This window comes from Hemicordylus capensis, chromosome 5 (assembly GCF_027244095.1).
Source record: "Hemicordylus capensis ecotype Gifberg chromosome 5, rHemCap1.1.pri, whole genome shotgun sequence".
NCBI lineage: Eukaryota > Metazoa > Chordata > Lepidosauria > Squamata > Cordylidae > Hemicordylus > Hemicordylus capensis.
This window is the reverse complement of record NC_069661.1, coordinates 144,861,359-144,878,626: the sequence shown is the minus strand read 5'-3', so window position 1 is coordinate 144,878,626 and position 17,268 is coordinate 144,861,359. Positions and strand designations below refer to the sequence as shown.

The 17,268-nt window shown below is 42.2% G+C and overlaps 1 protein-coding gene across 2 annotated transcripts in view; it reads right to left on the bottom strand.

The window, feature by feature from the left end:
• The window catches only part of STK38L (serine/threonine kinase 38 like), a 70,343-nt gene extending 55,105 nt beyond the window's left edge, over positions 1-15,238 (bottom strand). Inside the window, exon 1 of one of the 2 annotated variants that reach the window (XM_053257105.1) lies at positions 15,084-15,238. The gene's annotated coding sequence lies outside the window, so the exon portion shown is untranslated. The remainder of the gene's footprint in view (positions 1-15,083) is intronic. The other variant, XM_053257106.1, reaches the window with a different exon arrangement.
• Between the last annotated feature and the right edge of the window lie 2,030 nt (positions 15,239-17,268).

Sequence of the window (17,268 nt, the reverse complement as noted above, 5' to 3'; positions counted from 1 at the left end):
ACTAAAAGGTACCTCCTCACATGTCCTTTAAAGCCCTCAACTGCTAGAATCTCCCAAAATGAGTTGTAGATATATAGACCCACTTGGTCACTTTCTGAGCGAAATAGTCAGAAATTGTTCCTAGATGAGCTATTACAAAACCAATAGCCATGCAACAGACATGGATGAGAGAGGCCTTGGGGAAGAAGTAGGAAGGGGAGAAGAGTACTAACTCCTTTCTATCTGTATTTATAAGTTAAATAAAACTGTTCACCCGATTCACTGATGTGCTCTGTAAACCATGGCAATACACACACACACACACACACACACACACACACACACACCTGCCAAAAGGGCTTATGAGCAAGGCTAAGACAAAAATGAAATTAAAGAGGAAGTGCTTCATAAGAAGCAATGCAGCTTCAATAGGAGAAAGTTAACTGGTAGCATGAAGTACAGGGGAAAATGGCAGTTACCCAAGAAGGGTTCTGCAGAGGAACAGAGTCCAGAAGGGCAACTACATCAGCTACCAGAAACCAGTAAATCAGCCTGGGAAGCTACAAAATATCTCCTACCTTCTACGTATTCCTGGTTCCCAAGTGGTTCTCATCATAGCTTCCTGGAAACATCTAGAGCAGATAATCTGAAGGCGAAGTCCCACTTGAACTTTGCTCTTCTAGTTTTTTTGTTTGTTTGTTTTAGACAGACCTCCTTTCATTCCACCTTGCATAACCTCCTGCATATCTACAAGGCTCAACTATTCCCAGGGTACCAACAATGGTGCCTGGAAATTTAAGTGTGGCACCTGAGCCAGGCAATGGGCAGATGCAACCAAGAACAGTGAGCAGTCAAGACAGGTACAGCTTACTCCCTCCTCTTCCTGGTTGCATCCATCAGATTCAGTAGGTGATGGACCAATGTGACCAGGAAAAGGAGGGAGTAACCTGCCCCGCTTTGCTCACACGTACACACTCCTCCTTCTGGTCACATCCATCCACTGCCTGCCTGAACCAGATGGATGTGACCAGGAAGAGTGAACAAGCAATGCAGAGAGCCCTCCCCTCCCCCCACCACCACATAGAATGGAGAGCATTGCCAGGGGCAAGTGATTCATCCACTCCTCCCACACCCCATGGAGAAGTCTGGCTCCTAAATTTTGGGGCTGGCTCCTAGAGCCAGAGAAAATTTGGTGAGCTCTGCACTACAGACTGCTTTTATGAACAGGAATGGTTAACCAATTTGACACAGCAATTGCCTTGCTTTTGCAATGGATGCTTGGATGGATCCTCCTGACCTGACAGCTTTGGGTCCACGGCTAGTGGGCTTCTGCCTGCTGGCCAGGCATCCAACCTAGTGGGAGATGGCATGATAAATAAGACTGGAGCAGTGCTTCACACAAGCAGTTTTATGTATCCCAACTATTTATAAAAAAATAAAAAACATAAAGTTTATTTTTAAAGATAAGTGTTTCAAAACTTGTTTTGTAGAAACAACAGTTCATATCATAGGAAGCTGCCATATACTGAATCAGATCGTTAGTCTATCTAGCTCAGTATTGTCTTTACGGACTGGCAGTGGCTTCTCCAAGGTTGCAGGCAGGAGTCTCCCTCTGCCTTATCTTGGAGATGCCAGGGAGGGAACTTGGAACCTTCTGCTCTTCCCAGGGCGGCTCCAGTCCCTGAGGGAAATACCTTACAGTGCTGCTCACACTCCTAGTCTCCTATTCATATGTAGCCAGGGTGGATCCTGCTTAGCTAAGGGGGCGAGTCATGCTTGCTTCCACAAGATCAGCTCTCCTCTCCTACACCTTCTAGACATAAAGACAGAATTACTTGATAGGATATGTTTTAATGGCTAGTCACAGGCAGCAGTTATACTTGTTCAAGCTTTGCAAAATGGTTTGACACTATACGGAGCAAAGGTAGCAACACAAAAGCTAGGACAGATAGACCAAGAAAGTCCCAAACTGGTGAAACCATCAACGAACATCCACCTGAAACTCTATCTCCCCAGCTGAACACACATTTTGAGGCAGCTACTGCAGACATGCAGTCAAAAAAATAAATAAACAGACTCTCATTCAGGAAATAATTTGTTTCTAGTACAAACATCTGCAAAGAAAGAACTGTAACCCCGGTCAGAGGAAGTCTGTGTTAACAATTAGCCCTCTAAAGAAACAGAAAAAAGAAAAAGAAAAAAGCCTGCCTATGGTGACAGACACTTGTTAGAAAGATGGTCATGGTAATCGGGATTAAAATACCTAAATTCCAAGTACAGAAGCTCTATACAAAATACAAGCTTTGATTTTGTTACCCCTTGAGAAGACTGAGCAATAGTTCTTTAAAATCCAATCCAGACATTATGTTGCATGCGCCCCCTGCTAAGTGAACAGAGAGGCACCCTTTAAAGTGATGATTCTCTTACATTTAGAGAAAATTGCTCCATCCAACCCCAGCATAGCATTTCTCCAGTGGTTGCTGATGGTGTCTACCTTATGTTTCTTTTTAAATGGTAAGCCTCTTGGGACAGGGAACCGTCTTATTTATTAAGGCATATAGACCGCTTTGAAGACTTTTGTTGAAAAGTGTTGAATAAATATTCGCAGTAGTTCAGGTGTGTGTGTGTGTGTGTGTGTGTGTGAGAGAGAGAGAATGAATAACTGCACATTTGTTCATTTTAAACGTGATCCTGGGTACAGGCCTTCTGAAATTCAGGATACAAGTAGGAACTATACTGCTAGATGTCATTTAAACCTAAGATGTGCATTACTGCATGTGTAGAGTTGTATGTGCAAACACTGTGTACAAACTGCTCCTGCTCTCAATATGCAAGGCATAAAGTCATATTTGACCCAATCCAATGTGACTCTTGACTGAATCAGAAGATACAACATGGTCACAGCACAGCAGTGCTAATCAGAGAGAATAAAAAGGTGTATACCAATGGACATTATTTGAATGGTCATGCCACTGTCAAAGCATACCCACCATGTTGTATTCAGGCATATTGCCTACCCAGGATTAAATTCAGGGGAAACTAATTCTGCCACTTGGCAGCAGAAGGCAGATGTTCACAGTACTGATTGGTAGCCAGTTGCACTCACCTCCCCTACAGAAAGATTTTGCAGTTAACTTTAAAATGAATTTCCTTTTAAAAAAGACAAATGGTAGCATCCAGACTAAGTCATTGGCCCTCAAACTATCAACACTGTGCAAATCGAGGACGGAAATAGCTGCAACCATCGTGGTTTTTGTGTTACTGTTTTATATAGTTTTTAAAGAATTTAAATAGAGATATATATTTTTATATTTAATATTTGTACTTTGTATTTTAATTGTAAAAGTAAAGGTAACGTGTGCCGTTGAGTCAGTTTCGACTGCTGGTTATCTCTGTAGAATACAGGAGGGTTTACCACTGCTTCATCTCGCGCAGTATGAGATGATGCCTTTCAGCATCTTCCTATATCGCTGCTGCCTGATATAGGTTTTTCCCAGACTATGGGAAATATACCAGTGGGGATTCAAACTGGCAACCTCTGGCTTGATAATCAAGTCATTTCCTCACTGCACCATGTTTTACTGCTTTGGGATTATTTTAATGAAAAGTGGTATAGAAACTAACGAATAAATAAGAGGCCAGAAATAGCATTATTTTCAGGTGACATGCTACTCTAAATCAACTTCTCTCTTCCTCTAAAAAATCACGTGTTAATGCTTCTACAGGAGATAACTCTCGATTTGGCAGTGAAGGGGGTAAACACTGATGTCTGAACACACTCAGTGAGGACTGCCAGGCTGCAACCTGGAGATTCTCTGTACCTTTACATTTATTTAACACATCTGTATACCACCCAAAACCCAAGTCCCTGGGCGTTTTGTTGCTGCTTTGGGAGACAAGAGAGCAGTGGCATCTTTTACCTGTTTTCTTTCTCAAGTTTTCCCATCTGCCCTCTATTGCTGTGCAGCACACCTAGAGGCCTCCTTGCTACAGAAAGATCAGCAGGCAGGAAGAAGTGAACAAGACAACTGGGGGCAAAACAGGCAAGAGCAGCCACAGTTATCTTGCCTTCCCAAGATAACAAAAGGCAAAAATATGCAGGAACTTCCCCAAACCTAGCAACACTAGACTCAGTTTCCTTGATTATTGAAGAGCAAGATCTTGCACCTCTCTCCCCTGTGGTACTTTTTATATTTAGTTTATTTACATCCTACCTTTCTGCCATCAAGAAGCTCAAGGTCCTGTGCCATCAAGGAGCTCAAGGTGTTCAAAGGGTTCCCAAATAGACTAGACTGACTAGAACCTTGCTTCAGCAAGGTTACTTTAAGAATGCCAAAGCTAAGACTTGGTGTACTTCAAAAGCAACTTCAAAGCTACTACAGAATATATGTTAAGAGTTCCATTCAACACTTGTACAATCTGTGTAAAGTGTACACAGATACAGATCTGTACACAAGTACAGTTATTCACTTTATGCTGAATGCATGCATAGCAATCAACTTTGTATCTATATCCTACACTTCATGGGGCCTGTAACACTTCAGGGTTCACCTTTAAAATGAACACATGTAAAGTCATTCACAAAAACATATGTATGTGTGTACAGATATCTCGATGCAGGTATAACTTGATGTCAGAATAGGGCTACAGGTACATGCTGAACTTGCACTTCCATAATAGCTTCCATACTTGTGTGCCAATGAGAATGTGCCACTGCACAGTTGTAAACTGGTGGCCTGAAACCAACTTAACAGTAACTGTATTATCTGAAAATAATGATAATGCCACCAACTGGTTCTAACAACCCAGGCTGACATCCTGACTAACCAAGTGCTTTGTGCCCCTCCAGAAACACAGGACTAACCCTCACGCTACACCCCAGGTCCTCTAGCAATGCATGTGTGCAATTGCAGAAGATGACTTAAGAGTCTGGAGGGATCCCCCACCTCATATGCTGCAGAACTGCGATGTATTTCAGATCTTCCAGAGTCATTCTGGAGTGTGCACTACTAGAGGACCCCAAAAGCAGTGTGGAGGCTAGTGCTGTATGCCTGCAGGGATTCAAAGCACACAAACTTCATTCGTCAAGATGTCAGAGACTGAGACAGTTCCTGCTAGGGATGTGCCGAAATGTGATTTGGCATTGTGGGCACATCCCTTTAAGATTGTGGGCTTACACAGCTCCTTTAAAGCACGAGGACAGCAGGTCCATAGCTGCTGCTCCTCCGATCACTGCCACTGCCATAATTCCAGTGCTTCCCCCCAACCTCGGTTTTGCCTCCATGTCATCAGAGAATCTCCCAGCTACCCCTGCGCGATGCCAACACACACGGTCTCTGTGCATGTGTGATGACCATGTGTGTGCCGGCATCACACGGGGCAGCTGGGAGATGCCCCACTAGCACGCCGGCTGGAACAGCTGGGAGGAGCACCAGGATTATGGCAAAGGTGGCAATTGGAGGAGCAGCAGGTATGGACCTGCTCTCCTCCACTTTAAAGGGGCTGCATAAGCCCTCGTTTTTAAAAGGATGAACCCGCAATTCAGATACTGAAACGCATTTAGAGAACATCCCTAGTTTTTGCCACTTCACATGACCATTTCCTATGCTGACATCACTTGTCATCACTTGTCACTTTAATTGTGTGTGCAAGAACACACAATTAAGAGTTTTCATTTTCTCTGCTTTCCTTACATGTGCATAAATGCTGTACATTCAGGTTTTCCACATGGACAACATATTCTTGTAGAAAGTTGTGGCTAAGTGGCTCTAAGTCTCTTCCACTTAGGAAAGCACAAAAATATAGAGTCATCCATAGAAATCATTGGTCAGTCTTCCAACTGTTCACAGCAATGCCGGGCTGTTGTACATATTATATCATGATGTTAGTTGATGCAATTATTTATTATTAAAGAAGCCTGAAGACAGAATTTAATGAGGATTTATTAAAAACTGTCATTCTCTAATTAAAGACTTCTTGTAGAGCTAATTCTCCTCCATGGTAGCTGCTGCAGAGAAGAACTTCAATATTAACACTGCAATGGCGCAGTGGGGAAATAACTTGACTAGCAAGCCAGAGGTTGCCGGTTCAATTCCCTGCTGGTATGAGCCCACTGTGGGAAACACCTATATTGGGCAGCAGCAATATAGGGAGATGCTGAAAGGTATCATCTCAAACTGCACAGGAGGCGGCAGTGGTAATCCCCTCCTGTATTCTACCAAAGACAACCACAGGGCTCTGTATCGCCAGGGGTTGACACTGACCCGATGGCACACTTAACCTTTATCTGTACAACAGCAATGAGATATATACCTCCACAAATAGGTCAATAGATAAGAAGTTCAATATCTCCTCAGTTTGATCCTTCCCTTCCTCCTTAACACCATCTTCTCTCATATAAACCCCTTCAAATGGTTTTTTTAAATGAAGAGACCCAATTTAGAGTGCCACAGCTTCAAAGGTTGGGTTGCCGCTTAATAATAGTGTTGTTTCAGTGGTGGCCCACCACCTGTGGAATTCCCAGGGCTGAGGAAATCTACTAGTCTACGAAGAGTGAAAAATGATGCCCAACAAGTGAAAAAAGCCTGGTGGATAATGTACCAACATAGGCCAAGGTCCGGCACCCTCTCCTGCTGCCCCTGCTCCTTTTGGTCTCCTTGGAGTGGCAACACTCAAGGCGCCCAAGGAATGGGAGCCGAAATAGCCATGATTAGCAGCTACTCCAGCAAATGGAACACGTGGAAGAAGCAAAGCAGCGGAGGGAGGAGCTGGAGGCAACTCCCCACTTCACAGGACGAGTTACAGCTGCTTGTTTTCCCAAGCTCTTGCACCGTTTTTGTGCTGGCTCTGGCAGGCAACAGTAAGTTTTGTCCTGGGCAGAAGTGCTCCCCCCGTTTTTCTTTTCTTTTTTTAATGGTGGTGGGTGCTGCCCTTGATCCCTTTACTGACTAGCCACCCAGCAACCAGAACAAGCAGGCTGACCCTGGCCAGCAAAGAAGAGCAGTAGCCAGCAGCTTCCAAGGGCATTTGTGAGTCCCCTCCTTTGAAATATGTTGGCTAATCAGCAATCTCAGCCTTGGTGTATTCACCAACTTCAGAAGGGCAAAGTGGAGCTAATGGCAGGTAGGCTAGGGCTGGAGAGCACGAGCTCCCTCCAGAACACCTATTAGCATATTCTGAAGTTTAAAAAGTAATATATTCCGCTAATTTAAGTGGCAGGATTGCCCGTGCAAAGCTTGGTATCTGCAACTCTGTGGGAAGCGTTTTATTTAGAATTTGTTTAGCGTACCTCTATAGCTCGAGGAACCATCTGACTAGTAAAATGTTTGTCCAGCTGGTGAACTGAGCCAACATTTCTTCACCCCGGGCATTCCCTTTCTAGCAAAGCTCATCAGGCCTGTTCTCCTTCATCTTACAGGAAGTCTGAAAGGACAGTTAAAACCCAACAGAGGCCAGCATGGTGTAGTGGTTAGAGTGCTGGACTAGGACTGGGGAGACACGAGTTCAAATCCCCATTCAGCCATGATAGTAGCTGGGTGACTCTGGGCCAGTCACTTCTCTCTCAGCCTAGCCTACTTCACAGGGCTGTTGTGAGGAGAAACTTAAGTATGTAGTACACCACTCTGGGCTCCTTGGAGGAAGAGTGGGATATAAAATGTAAAAATAATAAATAATAACTATTTCAGAAAGCTTTTGTAATGGCAGATTGAAGCAACAGCTGAAAGCTGTTCACGCATTGCCACCTTGCTGTGATTTTAGCTGGGTGAGGTGTTTTGCAGGTGGATTTGAGGGGGTTTTTTTTGCTTAATTTTACTGCGAATTTCAATCTGCTCTGCATGCATATGAGACCATAAACAAAGATGATAATAATAATCCCAGGCTACACTACAACTTGATATCGTCAACTAGTTCTTGAATACAAGATTGGGTTTTGAGTAAATGGAAGTTCTATGTCTTGCAATTAAAGTTTTACAGGAAGCTTTAGGATTAGGACAATAGAGTAACCAGTGTCTTTATGGCAATGCCCTCCAGGCTGCCAATTCTAATGATTTTCATTTCAAGATTTTAATTGTTTGCTTAAAAGCTAGTTATGTAAATGGGGAAGCTCTTTAGTTATACTTTGTTTAGTACTTCTTAAGACCTCCATTTTCAAGCTATTCCAAAGCAAATCATAAACCACAACAAGAATCCTAGTACCTATGAAATAAACCCTTACAAGCATGGCAGGAACATGGCATACAAATGCAAGGATAGGTGTGAGTGCTTCCACAATACTCTGCTGGCCTATCTAAGCTCTTGATTTCAGTTATTCTCAGAGTAAAGTGCCCTTTTATTCACTCCCCTTTGCAGATGGACCAACTGAGTATTTACCAAAAGGCATTCAGATACACATGGATACACAGATTTGTTAGCATGGCATGGATACACAGAATTGTTAGGCTGGGTCAGTCAGACTATTGAAACTGGTATTCTCTAATAGCTGAACTCCCCTTTGCATCTTCAAGCATCAGTCAGAAGTACACGGTTGCACCACCCTGCACATAGCTGAGGATCCATGCTTTAGATGTTGCGCTGAAACCTTGTGACTTTCAATATCTTCACTCCAATTTGATCATTGCTTGATGAAGATGCCTCAACATGCTTTTTCTTAAGTGGAATAAGATTGACAAACATTTCTATAACAATTAAACTTTACTTTGTTTGTTTACAGAACCCTTCCATTCTCTGAAGGAAGCAATAACGCAATTACTGGCAATAGAAGGTATCCTCTAAATGAACAGGGAGTGAGAGAAGATTAAGTGATTTTGTTTTCAATAGGATGTTTGATTCATGCAGCCATCATTATCCAAAAGATATGTAAAGTCTCCACTAGATGAACAAAACCAAACAATTTACTACATAATACCAGTTTACTCTTTGCATCCGAGTGATGAATATTGCATTTAAAGTAATTTTTTTAAATTGTCCTAACAGATGAGCATGCTAAAGATTTTTCACAGTATACTTCCAGATTAAGCTGCTTCACATTTGAATTATCTGCATCTGAGATAATATTGCCACTCAAAGTAGGATAGGAAGAAGTCTGGAACAATGTATTAAGCATGCACAAACTAAGTTAGACATGTAGTGTGTTGATCTATGCTTATAACAACTGTTTGCAGCTTATTACAAAGATAAAGCCAACCCAGAATTTTAATTCTATTTTAATTTGAATTTTATTGTAAACTATCCAGAGACATAAGTTTTGGGTGGTATACAAGTGTGTTAAATAAAATGAATGAATAAATAATGTGAATGGACTAAACAGAACTAGAACAAAGATCCCCAAGTTTCTCTGATTGCACCATATTTTCACTGATGTATGGTCGATGTTTTGTTCAATTTTACTTGCAGGGAAAATTTCTCTTCATCTCCATCTCATGGGGCAGTCACCCCTGAGAAAGTGAATCTATGGTCTCAGGCAGTGACTGGACTAGGAGGCAGTGAGTACAGGCACCCTGCCCTCCCCGCAATATTGCCTCACCTGCCTTCTACTGCCCTAGCTCGGTAATGCGCTCTCTGTGTGCCCCCCCCCGCTTTTCTGCTGGACCCACCTCCTTTGCCAGCCTCTTCCCTTCACCAGGCTGTCTCACTTCCCAGCAGTAGCAACTCAGCAAGGACAGGGCTTCTTGTATGTGACAGTGGCAGCCTCCCTCCCTCTCTCCCAGTGCACACGTTCCCCAATTTGAGGTGTTCGTGCATGCAGTGCGGAGAGGCTACTGCATGCATGAAGCTCAACCCTTTTCGAGTTGCTTCCACTGACCTGCAACTTAAAGCACCAGCACACCTGGAAGGTGAGGCAGCCCAAGAGAGGGGTGGGGAAAGAGAGGCAAAGCTGGCATCTGCACCAGGGTGGAGCCAGAAGCTGCTTGCCTTTCACTTCTGGCAGCAAGCTGGTTCTGTTCTCTCTCAATCTGGGTTTATGAGTGCCTAAGCATCTGCACTCCATAACTTAGTATCAGGGTTAATAAAAAGCAATGATTTTCATTAAAATAAAAAATCTGGTGTTGTTTTTTTAAAATTTAAATTGGATTCTTTGGATTTAAATTGATTTTTTAAAAATCATAAATAACCTAGATCAAAGATATCATCATGAATATTAATTATAAATTCTAGTTATACTAGCTGGGCCAGGCACAGAGCATCTGTGCCTCTAGCCAACTGCCCTGTCGCCGCCTACCCCACCCCCAACCACCACTGCCATTTCCCCCGTCGCTGTTTTCTCTCCCACCCACCCCCATCCAGCTTCTTCCTTCCCCTTCCTGCTGGGCCACACGATATCTTCCCCACCCACCATCACCACCCGTCTCCCAACGTTCTACTCGCCCGTCCTCCGTCGCACTGTCCCCCCCCCCACCGTTTTGTCCTGCTGCCCACTGCAGTTTTCTTTAGCCGCCACTGCCACCTTTCCTCTCTCACCCATCCCGTGGCTAGCCTATCCGGCAGCTCTCCAAACTCTTGCGAGACCTGCCACCCATGGGATTAGCCCTAGGTATGCCTTAGAGAATTAAATACAGGTGAAACTCGGAAAATTAGAGTATTGTGCAAAAGTCCATTAATTTCAGTAATGCAAATTAAAAGGTGAAACTGATATATGAGACAGACGCATTACATGCAAAGCGAGATAAGTCAAGCCTTAATTTGTTATAATTGTGATGATCATGGCGTACAGCTCACGAAAACCCCAAATCCACAATCTCAGAAAATTAGAATATTACATGGAACCAAGAAGACAAGGATTGAAGAATAGAACAATATCGGACCTCTGAAAAGTATAAGCATGCATATGTATTCAGTACTTGGTTTGGGCCCCTTTTGCAGCAATTACTGCCTCAGTGCGGCGTGGCATGGATGCTATCAGCCTGTGGCACTGATGAGGTGTTATGGAAGACCAGGATGCTTCATTAGCGGCCTTCAGCAATTCTGCATTGTTTGGTCTCATGTCTCTCATCCTTCTCTTGGCAATGCCCCATAGATTCTCTATGGGGTCAGGTCAGGCGAGTTTGCTGGCCAAATCAAACACAGTACACTGTATACTTTTCAGAGGTCTGATATTGTTCTATTCTTCAATCCTTGTCTTCTTGGTTCCATGTAATATTCTAATTTTCTGAGATTGTGGATTTGGGGTTTTCATGAGCTGTACGCCATGATCATCACAATTATAACAAATTAAGGCTTGACTTATCTCGCTTTGCATGTAATGCGTCTGTCTCATATATCAGTTTCACCTTTTAATTTGCATTACTGAAATTAATGGACTTTTGCACGATATTCTAATTTTCCGAGTTTCACCTGTATATAGAAGGAACATGTTAACAAAATTATATAGGGGATAAGATATAACAGCATACACACACACACACACACAGACACACACAGTCACGCACTTGCTCCCCGAAGGTCAATGAACGAATAGAAGATTTGGGAGGGGATAGAGTAGATCTGTGCAAGGAAGAGGAGTCTAGATATAAATGCACAGGGTGGGGAGGGGAATAGAAAGTGAAACCAAGAGTGAACAGAACATATTCATGCAATCCTGAGGAAACTTTTTCGGAGTCTATCCTTTGGGGAAGGGAAACATCTATGATGGCAGCAGGCAGTAAAAGAAACCTCATTTGGGAATATTTTAATGTAGTTCCTGTACAAGTGGATAAGAAAGACATGCTTGTGAAATGCAAACAGTGCAACAACAAAATGCAAGGCCTTAGTTGCCCAAATGAGACAGCATTATGAAAAGTGCATACCTACCTTCTAAAAATGAAACCTACATATCTAAATATGTATTAAGGTTATATCAGACAACAAGAACATACTTTTATAGAAAATGGTGATTAAATAGAATCTTCCTGACTAGTTATTTAACTCATGATTAAAACCAAATCAACCCTGCTTTGTATAATTTTATTATAGAATGAAACTGCATTTCAAGCACCAGAGTGGTCATCAAGAATATAGAAGCTGGCAATTTCTGACCTGGGGCACGGAAGTGGGTGTGTGCAGAAAAGATAAGCAGTTAGGAGGAATAGAATACGACAAAGAGTTTTTTCCTTCTCAGACAAAGGTGGTGTGTCACATTTATACTTTACCACTGAGGACAGGACAACATGTAGTGTCCTTCAGTAACAGACAGATTTATATCAAGTATTGGTAGAATGCAATTACTCCAAGAGCAATGTAGCTGTGTAACAAGCAGCCTATGGAAGTGGCAGAATCTCTTTCTTTCAAAAGCTGCCAAGAAAAGGTTGGACAAACCTATGCACATAAATCATTTCCAACAGGATGCCACATCTAATGGCGAAGGATGAAAAAAAAAAGTGATCTACCTATTTCCTCCTGATACTTACTCTAAATGCATGTCCCAGTTTCACAAAGTGTTTATTGCTGCCAGGAGGTCCTTGAACATGGGCCTCCAAGATTCATGTGCCATCCCAAAGGGGACAGAGCCTGCAAAGAGGCTGGTCTTACCTCCTCAAGACCAGGCTGCACTTCTTCAGCCCTTGCGCAGATGCTACAATTATCACACCTGACTATTGGCCACTGTAGCTAGGAATGATGGGAGTTGTAGTCCAAAAGAAACAGCTGGAGGGTCAAAGCTGCTGCAGCCTTGGATTAGACAAATTCATGGAAGATAGTTCTTAGCCACAACAACTAAATGCAAACCTTATGCTAGAGGCACTATGACTCTGAATGCTAGAGGACAAACCGCAGGGGAGGGCTGTTGCCTTCCTCTCTGCCTGTGGGATTCTCAGAAGCATCTGGCTAACTACTCTTGGAAACTGGATGCCAGACTAGATCCAACAAGGCTCTTAAATATATGCTACTGGAGTTTACTGGGGTCCCAACTCTGTTCAGACCTCCCTACTGAATAATGCAGAGGTCCCTGGGATTGTCCAAGTTCATGGAAATCAACAATACTTTGCTGATGTTTGGATTCTAGAAATATACCACCCACCTGCCCCAATATGTGTTTCACATTAGTAATATTTCTACTAAAGAAAGCAGTCATTAAGCAAGATTCAAAAGCCCAATGGACATCAACAAAATATCATATAAAGACAACATCATAAAAAGGAACCTCATAAAAATACACCAACATCAGCAGTGTAATATTTAATTTAGTATTAAGTTTACTAGTATGAGTGTGCATCATGCCTACAAACCAAAACATGTTCAAAGCTTCTGACATCATCAGTGTTTCCATTTTTAAGAAGTCTGGCCAAAGCTCATCAAGAAGTTAGTGAAAATAGCAATGAGTGTACAATATGCAGTGACTGCTTTAGCTTCTGATTAACTTCTATTTAGTGTTCTTTCTTTATGACTTTAGCAAAGGGAATATACTTAACAATATCCCCACTTTATCTTGCACACGAGGCATGATATTCATATATCTTCCTCACTAAGATATTTCTTCCCCACTCAGAAAGTGACTTTGCAGAACTGCAATCAGCATCACAGCAGCTAGAAAACACACACACAGAGCTTCGGACCTACTGATCTACACTTCTGTATGTAACAAGCACAAAAGGGAAGATGACATGAGCTCAACGTATGGTGGACAATGAAGTTGCTGAGTTATGTGGGATAAAAAGAGTATTTTTAAAAAAAATAACTCCTAAGAAAACAAAGACAGCCACCTATCACTGAAATTAATATTGTTTAAAAGGACTGACTTACTCTTATGAACTATTTTGTCCCATCTGTGTATTTGATGAGTCTGTTATAAAACAAGCAGCTTTACTTTTTTAAATGCATCAATTTCAAAAGCATCAAGTACAAAATTCTGACTTTTTATGCACTTTTAATTTTCATCTCCTAATCCATTATAAAAGGATACAGACCAAGCAGACTCTTAGATAAAGAAAATTGTAATGTTATCTTTACATCAGTTTCCATGAACTTTCAACATTACTTTACCCAAGTGTTAATTTGGTTTAAAGTGAATTATTTTTATCATTTCAAATTAACTAGGGTTTTTCCTTAATTTTAAAATCTATAAACAATATCTGAACCAAATATTCAAACCATCTAAAAATCCTATGAAATGACACACTCTCAAACATTTCTGTCAATGTGAGGTACCAAGAGTGGAGTGATCGTGGGGCAGCATGGGGGTGAAAAGGAGGAATGGAACATTTTACCTGGAAATCCCTCTTTAGTTACAAGTTGGAGATTCCTGCCCCCAAATATCTAGCACATGCTGATACTTCAACTTGTCAAAAGAAAAGTAAATCTGAGAGAATGCATTTCAGAAGCAGATCCTGACATCATTTACAATTTATCTGGGAATTCTATGTATGTCGAGCCTGCAACTTTTTCTGAACACACAGCTGCACCTGAAATCCAAAACCATCAAGTGTGCACATCCACGAGGTTTGGGGGGGGGGGGTGAAAGTGAAGGTGACATAGCGCATGCACCAATCATCCATCAACGTTTGGATGAGAAACAAATTATTTGCTTTGAGTTCACTTAATAACCCTTATACCCCATTAGGAAGGCACGGAAAGAGCCAATTCAAGGAGCAGAGCTAAATAATTTCACTCATATTGGGACACAGATATGAGAGTGGGTCCTTTAGCTGCTCCCTCTGTGAGAAAAGGCCCTTCTTGGCCACTTACATTCCCCAATAGGCTATACACAATGGGACCCCCATTCTTCCATTGCACCCCACATCTTATGCTTGCACCACGATGGAGAGCAAAGAGAGAAAGATATTTGGGGCAATAGAGGAGAAAAACCTATCATGTTTTACAGCAAGGATTGTGTATTAAAGACTACACACACCTTCCCAATCTCTACTCCTCACGAAACCTAAGCAGCTATTATTTAATTCTCCATAGTTATGGCCTCTACTGATGGTTGACGATGGTGATGGGGTGGGAGGGGGAGGAATTGGAGATTCCCCAAATGACCTCTCTAGGTGTGACAGTGCACCAAAGTGGAGCAAGTCTCCTTTCTCCCAACCTTTCTATCTTTTTTTTTTTTTAAAGAAGCCTTGCCTATTTGGGAGAGGGAAGCAGAATTTACGGGGGGGGGCTGTTTCACGGGGCGTCTCATGCGCACTCACCTCTGTATGCCTCAGCAAGCCGGCTTCCTTTGCTCTCGCAGCCCTGCCAGCCTGCAACCAGAGCGTCTGACCACTTCCCCCTCCTGAGCCTCTAATGGAGGGAGGGACGGCACAGCAGCAGCAGGAGCAAGAGGATCTATCTGTTTACTAGCCAGTTCTCGCGAGAAACAGGATCACCAGCACAAGAAAGGAAAGAGAGAACTGCGAGCTGTTGCTTATTGGCTCCTGGAGAAGCTGAAATCTGCTGAGTGGAAGGGTGGCCCACGTGTAGCTGCAGGAGTTCATAAGATTGGGAATCTGAGCACGATTTGCTAGGGAGTAAGTCGCGTTGAATTCCAAGGAACTTGACTCTGAATAAATATGCTTGGGATCGTGCAGAAAATCTCTGTTCGTACTGAAAACCATTCCGTGTTTTAGAGAGCTTTTATGGGTAGAAGAGAGACAAATTTTATTGGATTGTTGAGCTAATCTGACCTTGATCGTAAAATCTGTTTCTCCGGTTCCTTTTTACTATTTGTTTTTCCTGCTGCTGATTGTAGACGTGTAGACTACTAGAGTGTAGTGAGTGGTCCCAGCAAACAATCCACGTAATCCACGTAACATTTTCTGCAAAACTCAAATGCACAGATGCTGCCTAAATATTCTCACACTTTTCCTACAGAAGAAAAAATGAATGAGTTAGTTGGAATGCTCACACGAAACAATCTGTAGCTGTCTGCGGATAACCCACACACAGCAGAAAGGGATATTCTCACAAGTACATGGTTTCCCTCCCCCAGGGAAAAAATCATTTTCTTTCTTTACAACATACTATATACAATTGTTTTAAATCTGTATAATTTGTAAACTTGGGGGAAATCCACATACTTTGCATTTTACATTTACTGCAAATAATTTTTAAAAAATCAGGAAATTACAGCTTGCTTGCAGGAATATGACAGTCTAAACATCACAACACTGAGGAAGACTTATGATGATTAGCAGTTTGTGTTTACAGTACACAGTTGCATTTTTCCTAGTAAAACTGGTAAAGAAAAATCTTTCGCGCCAATTCTTATTTTATCACATGTTGATAATAGTGCTGCCAACTGAACAGAATTTCAGCTTCCGAGCCAGTTGCCAAAACACATTAACAGAATTACATGTTCCATATTTTAATCATTTCCCTTCTTTCAGTGTGTTTCTTGCTAACCATTAAAGGGAGCCTTCTATACATGCACAAGGGCAATCTTTCACTGATTGTCCTGTCCTTTGATTCCCATTCTGGCAAGTTGGAAAGGAACCCTGAACATGATCAGACTGGCCATGGGGTCCATTTGAGGGGATAAAGTACTTTGAGTACAGTGCGTACAATATTCATGCTTATTATTATTAATCCTTTTTAAAGGAATGCAAGTTTTGGTAGTGATTTTGATGAGCTCCCCATTGCATGGCTGGATCCTTCCTGCATTCAGCTCTGATCTCTGCAGAAAAGTGCCAAACTTCCAGAGCTGCAGGGGCGTAACTATAATAGGGCAAGGGGAGACAGTTGTCTGGGGGCCCACTGCCTTGGGGCCCCCCTAGAGGCAAGTCACATGACTGATTCCCCCAGCCATGCACCCGCCCGGGCTTCCTTCAGTTGTATTCATCCTCCGAAATTGATGTGAGTGTTAAGACCTGGAGCTACCAGAACAGCATGTCTTTCTCTAGTATCATTAAATGACTTGTATCTTCCACAATTTACAAAACCTTTTAAAAAATATTTTGGGATGATGTTCTATTGTGGCACATAGGTGTTTTTATATATATATATATATATATATATATATATATATATATATATATATGCTTTTTGTTACCACTATTCAGCCTCATTTAAGATGTCTTTACTTCATGAGCTGAGCTTAAGTGAGGAGGGGGTCCATTTTAAAATCTTGTCTCTGGGCATAGGGTTGTTGCCAGCAAGCCAGCTCAAGGAGGCAAGGCTTGTTGACAGGCTCCCACAGTCCCCTTGGGTGTTGGTTCTCTATCTAAGGTATGTTTGTGCCCTCGTACTGTATTTGCCTGAATCCAAGATTTAGGGTTTTTTTTCCAAGTTCTTTTGATATTAGAAAGTGGAGGGTCTTCTTAAATTCAGAGTCCTCTTCCTTTTGGGTAAATATGGGTATAACCTGTATTTAACCTCTGTTGTTTGAGGGGGTTGTCT